This window comes from Schistocerca serialis, chromosome 9 (genome assembly GCF_023864345.2).
Source record: "Schistocerca serialis cubense isolate TAMUIC-IGC-003099 chromosome 9, iqSchSeri2.2, whole genome shotgun sequence".
NCBI lineage: Eukaryota > Metazoa > Arthropoda > Insecta > Orthoptera > Acrididae > Schistocerca > Schistocerca serialis.
This window is the reverse complement of record NC_064646.1, coordinates 61760522-61767292: the sequence shown is the minus strand read 5'-3', so window position 1 is coordinate 61767292 and position 6771 is coordinate 61760522. Positions and strand designations below refer to the sequence as shown.

At 40.9% G+C, this 6771-nt stretch overlaps 1 non-coding gene across 1 annotated transcript; it reads left to right on the top strand.

Annotated features, from left to right (window-relative positions):
- Positions 1-6401: 6401 nt before the first annotated feature.
- LOC126420164 (U6 spliceosomal RNA) lies at positions 6402-6508 on the top strand. Its single transcript, XR_007576028.1, has one exon. It is a non-coding gene; the product is annotated as a U6 spliceosomal RNA (small nuclear RNA).
- The last annotated feature ends 263 nt before the right edge of the window (positions 6509-6771 follow it).

Here is a 6771-nt window from a genome sequence, read left to right as displayed (position 1 = left end):
TCTTCGCTCAGTTCTAATGCCACAATTTGCGCTACAACATTAACGCAGGCCCGAATCATTTACCGAGAGAGGTGGCGCAGTGGTTAGCACACTGGACTCGCATTCGGGAGGACGACGGTTCAATCCCGTGTCCAGCCATCCTGATTCAGGTTTTCCGTGATTTCCCTAAATCGCTTCAGGCAAATGCCGGGATGGTTCCTTTGAAAGGGCACGGCCGATTTCCTTCCCAATCCTTCCCTAACCCGAGCATGAGCTCCGTCTCTAATGACCTCGTTGTCGACGGGACGTTAAGCACTAACCACCACCACCACCACCACCACCGAATCATTTCAGCTGAGACAGGTGACGCCATTTTGCAAACTGCGCAATTACGAAGAATTTGTGGCGTCCTGTGTGAACGGTAGCTCACAGCGCCACTCGCAGAATGACTTGACTCGTGGCGATACTTTCGTTGCGTGTGTGAACCCGGCTTAAGCCTTTTGCAGGGCGTCCAGTGTACTGACTTCTGAACACTGCTAAAAATTCGAAGCATAATGGGTATTTATTTTAAAAATGGTTAAGTATATTACTGTTCTGAGATGGGTTTCCGAACGCCTCGATAGCGGTAGCGACGCAAGCTAGAGTACGTTGTGCCAGGGGGTCGCGATCAGCCTATGAGCTAGACACTCAGCGCATGCTCGAAGAAACGTTTCTTATATCGCGAAAATCTACTTACAAAATTACAAACGCCAGTTCTTATGGCAGGAACGACATACATTCTTCAACCACCTATGTATCGACCTCGTGAGGATCACTGAGGCGTATAATCAGTCATTTTCTCTGTGTCTCTGAGCACTATGGGACTTAACATCTATGGCCATCAGTCCCCTAGAACTTAGAACTACTTAAACCTAACTAACCTAAGGACATCACACAACACCCAGCCATCACGTGGCAGAGAAAATCCCAGACCCCTCCGTAATCAGTCATTCTTTGCACGCTCCATTACTGAGTGGAACAGAAGAAAATCATAGTATACGGTACATGTAAAGTACTTCCTGGCACGCATCTTGTGGTGATTCTCAGGTTTAGAGGTAAATGTACATGTGGGATCTGAGAAATGGCCCATAACGTCTGCCACTGTACTTCGTGAACATTTTGATAACTAAATTCGTGTCATTCATCGTTTAGATTTGCAACTCCTTGTGTTTTTCGTGTTTGCCGTTAAAACTGTTGGCAGTAAGGTCCGCCAGTTATGCAAAACACTGTTTTTTCCAAGTTCCCAAACATGTTTCAGCACCTCTGTGCCTCATCAGTGGGTTTCTGTTTTATTTAATCTGTAATGTGAACATTTTTACTAAATTATTACAAAATTACGGAAGTATTTAGTTCAAACAACGGTTTGTTTCCCTTAGTTAATACCTTTTCATTCGGTTTGTATGGTTTTGCAGGACCACTTGCGTATTATTTCTTACAGATAGCTTGTCATCTGCAACCAAACGATGTTGATGAGAAATTTTGTTGGGAATTAACCAATAATTTTATGCTTTAACCGTAATTTAGTTTGTCGCGATATTTCGCGCATGAATTCGTTTTTACTTTTGGTGAAGTATAAAGTGCTTTTGCGACCATATTTCTGAAAATATGTGTTATATATACGTGTGCTTCACTACGCCTCATCAGGATGCTGAGAAAAATAGGGCTTGCCACACAAAAACGTAAGTAAAAACGAATATATGCACGAAATATCGCGACAAACTAAATTACGGTTAAAGCATAAAATGATAGGTTAACTCCCAACGAAATTTCTGATCACGTCGTTTGGTTACAGATGACAAGCTACCTGTAAGAAATAATACGCAAGTGGTCCTGTAAAACCATGCAAACTGAATGTAAAGGTACTAACTAAGAGACAAAAATTGTTGTTTCAACTAAATATTTCCGTAATTTGGTAATCATTTAGTAAAAATGTTCACATTACTGATTAAATAAAACAGAAACCCACTGATGAGGGCACAGAGGTCCTGAAACATGTTTGGGAACTTCGAAAAAACGGTGTTTTATATAACTGGCGGACCTTATATCCAATAAATTCGTGTCAACAAATACAATTTTTTTTTATTAAGAAGGTACTATCATCGAGTCCTGTGGCAAATCCTTAGCACAATCCATCTTTTTACAGTTGGTTATCGCCGAAACAGACTGCTGCTGTTAGGGTATGTTCGATTTCTCCTTGGCCCTGTGGCTACAAATTCTGATCCCAACTTGTCGATAGAATTAGGGCTTCCTGCTCCTTGCAGCTACTGCCAACCTATGGTCTCTAACAATAAGTGGACCAGTTTACAAAGGAACTGAGGGTGAAAAGAGGACATGGCTTCATTACTGCTTCCCTCAAACTTACGTTAGCATTGAGAAATAAGAGATGTGTTTCGCGATAGAGTGAACATCATGCCACAAGATCCATTAACTACACGGTCAGAACGCATCCGGAATGGACTGCTGGACTTTGAGTAAAAGAATTTTTAATGTTTGAAATCAGCAGCTGAACGAACAGTAAGAGCACTGAATATAAACAAAGGAGTCCTCAACACGAATGACGGAAGGATACCTGAAACCCCAACACATACAAGGTGGACCATTTTAATCCACATTGGGGAATCACTGGGGATAGAGATAAGATGCAGCAAAATGTTTTAGATAAAAGTTGTAGGTGGCATAGACGATCATCCATTGCTATTAATGGCTGTGACCTTGAACGCGATTTTGAGACTAATATGATTTCTTAAAATGGGAACCCTAATATTTGATTTAAGATTCGAACAGAGCGGCAAAATATACGTATTCAAGATCATGGCAGGGTATAAAGAAGATCAGATAAGAAAATATGTTTTCAATTCTAGCAGGGATTAACTCGGAATATAGGTGGGTTACAACAAAATGCAATGCTAGATACAAATTGGTAGGGGCACAAGAGGCCACATATCATTACCAATAACCGTGATCTTCAATGGAATTACCAAGCTCATTTGAAGGTTGAGTTTTGTTTCATGCAAACCTCTATTTGTGCCGTTGGATTTGGAGAGAGTGAAGAGAGAGTAGAACGTTAAATTTTAATTAACGTGTTTATTGGCACAACGAATAATTTTATTTTCACATTTGCAAGATTGAGCAAAAACGAATAAAACGAAGATAATTAATTTGCAACTCGCTGAGTGAGTTCCCTCGCCTCTCGTTCCTCGGGATGCCCTTTCCAATATGTATCTAACATTGTATTTTGCTCTATTCCGAGATAATCCGTACTAGTGCTATAAACATATTTTATTATTTGATATTATTTGAATCTTGCCATGACCTTGAATACTGTATCATTTTATAGGTAAAATTTACTGCTCTTTTCAAATCGTCAATAAAATAGTGGGGTTCCCACTTGAAAAATCGTTTTAACCTCCAAATCAACTTGAAAATCACGTTCAAGATCACCGCCATTAGTAGCAACGCGTGACTTTTTGCCACCTACAAATTTTATCTAAAACGTTTTGCTGTATCTCCATCTTTATCCGAGTTATTCCTCATTGTGGATTAAAGTGGTCCACCCTGTATATTGAGTGAGGAACATCATAAAGAAATTAGAGCAAACACAGAGATAAAAAAGCAGCCTTATTTTTCGTGTACTGTCCGTTAATGGGACTGTGGGGAAGCAGGTGACACTGATACTAAAGTAACCTACCTCACGTACCATGTTGTACTTCGTTGTGGCCGGCCGCTGTGGCCGAGCGGTTCTAGGCGCTTCAGTCCGGAACCGCGCTGCTGCTACGGTCGCAGGTTCGAATCCTGCCTCGGGCATGGATGTGTGTGATCTCCTTAGGTTGGCTAGGTTTACGTAGCTCTAAGTTCTAGGGGACTGATGATCTCAGATGTTAAGTCCCATAGCGCTTAGAGCTATTTGAAGCGTTTGAACTTCGTTGCGGGGTACTAGGTACAACTATACAAATGTAAATGTACAATAATAAACGTAAAAAACAACCAGTGGGAGTATCATATTGAACACACTAACTGTTTCTCTCTCCTACATAACGTAACTTAAAAAAAACATTCAAAACATACTCACCACTATAGTAACTACAATTTCTGTAACGGTATGAAGGAATGTGGTTCAAATGGCTCTGAGCACTATGGGACTTAACTTCTGAGGTCATCAGTCCCCTAGAACTTAGAACTACTTAAACCTAACTAACCTAAGCACACCACACACATCCATGGCCGAGGCAGGATTCGAACCTGCGAGTGTAGCGGTCGCGCGCTTCCAGACTGTAGCGCCTAGAACCGCTCGGCCACTCCGGCCGGCTATGAACGAATGTCTCCTCACTATCTGTAACAGCAACAATTAAGGATACCCCACGCAGGGTCAGCGCTACTCAATTTCCCAGGACTCCAGACATACCGTACTCCTTTTATGCTCAGTCCGACATTGGTGCCAATATTGTTGCCAACGCTGGACCACAATCCCCTTGCGCACTACGCCACGCTGGTGAAAGCGGCGGTTTGAAAAAGACGTAATTTTTTAATGAAGGTTATGTCGCAATATACTTCAAAATCACTTCCCCCTTTTTTTAACTTCGTCAACTTTTCGGGAGGCGTTTGAACTCACCCGCCCTCCCCCTCCGGCTACGCCCGTGATTACGAAAAACTTATGTTGGAATGATTACATAATAGTGTTGTCGGGAAAGTATACCAAAAGCTGCGATTTACTAGAAGAACGCTTAGAAAATGCAACAGACTGCTTACACTACGCTTGTGGGCCCTCTTCTGGAGTACTGCTGTGTGGTACCAGCATCGGATAGGATTGACGGAGGACATCGAAAAAGTCCAAAGACGGGCAGCTCGTTTTGTACTATCGCGAAATAGCGGAGAGAGTGCAACGGATATGATACACGAATTGGGGTGGCAATCATTCAAACAACGGCGTTTTTGTTGCAGCAGCACCATCTCATGAAATTTCAATCACCAACTTTCTCCTCCGATTAAGATAATATTTTTTTTGGCACCCACCTACACATGGAAAAATGATCGTCGTAATAAAATAAGAGAAATTACAGCTCGCATGGAAAAATTTAACTGTTCGTTTTACCTGCTCTCTGTTTGGGAGAAACAGCTTGACAGACCCTCTGCCGGGCACTTAATTGCGAAATTGCAGAGTAGTCCTGTTGATGTAGAAGAAGCACATTTATTTACTTCCACATCGTACTTCGAATACTTAAACGACCCTGTAACTTCTTTTCAAAAAGGTGGTTTTCTCTCCTCAGCTGTTGTATTTTAGTTTTTAACGGTCTGTTTCGTGTTTATCTGTATCGTCTAGGTCAAGACTGATCGTCTAGGTTCGACTGATCTAATTTAATTTTCTTCGGAGATAAAGCTTCTATAGCAGACTGCGTATTCTTTTCTTTTCAAATCGGCGATTTCTTGCTTATTAATAAAAGCAAATCTATTTTCCAAAAGCATTATTGTTGTTGTTGCAAAAAATGAAACGTTTGTCAAAGCAATAGAAAAATCAATGCGTGAATAATTCTAAAGGCGATAATACATTAAAACGTTTTTCTAAAGAGGATAATTGTCTGCCAAGTGCACGTGGTCCTCGCTGGTACTTGCAACTTCGGAGGCACCTCCATGTAAATTTGGAACTTTTTGTGATGACAAAAAATCACCCTTTAATTACCTTTTCAAAGGTAACCCGAAGAGATCATTTTTTTAAAGTCCCGTTCATAATATTCTGAAAGGAGATGATCTCAACAAATCCTTGCGTTATTCACATTAACAAAATAGTTCTTATCCAACGTGAAACTCATTTGTGGATAGATCTCTCATCTTTTGGAAATCGATAGTGAACGACATCTGCAGTTTCATATGAAGCACTTTTGCTTTCAGCAATAGCACGATGATTTCAACTTTTGCTCATAATACCACAAAATCACCAGCAAGAAGAACAGCCAATAAGCAACTGCATTCTTTTTATTTCAACGCAGGGATTTGGGAATTTGCTTGCATTAACAATGTACGTGTTATCGCTTCCCGCAATCCTAATGACGGAACGGCAGACTGCGTGTGCACGCAATTTGCCATGCTCTGCCTGTGTACCGGCTGTAGTTCATGCGGCCGTCACGAGATGGCAGGAGATGCGAGACATAGGCTCTGAGTACGGGCAGTACACAAAGAAATTTAACTTGTACTTTCAAACAATGTTTATGTATTGGCTTAATGACCTGTAAAATAGACACCAAAAACCACGTCCCTTGAAACTACTTAATATTTCAAAGCTAATCATCAGTCTAAAAAAAGTTTGACGGAACAAAATTTACATAGCGAGTAGAACGTAATTTGAACCGTTTCTCCGTCGTATATATATAAAATACTAGCTCAACCCAAATGTACTTGCTTCGGCAGTACATATACTAAAATTGGAACGATACAGAGAAGATTAGCATGGCCCCTGCGCAAGGATGACACGCAAAATCGTGAAGCGTTCCACATTTTTTGACAACTCTAATTATCTTCTTGTCGATTCGGGAATGTTAAAACAGTCCGTACGTTCCCTGAAAAGTCTTTCTTTCTTTACCTATTACTGGTTGACTGTACTGTATCATCGGATGCGGTATACAGTAATAACTACAGAGTTTTCGTCATTTTGATGGCAAAATCAGTGAAACATTGGAGGAATAAGGTATTTATACTCTGCTACAATCCCTTACGTTTATCGCTTGTAAGCCTGTTACTTTTTTTCGAACAGCAAATTTTTCT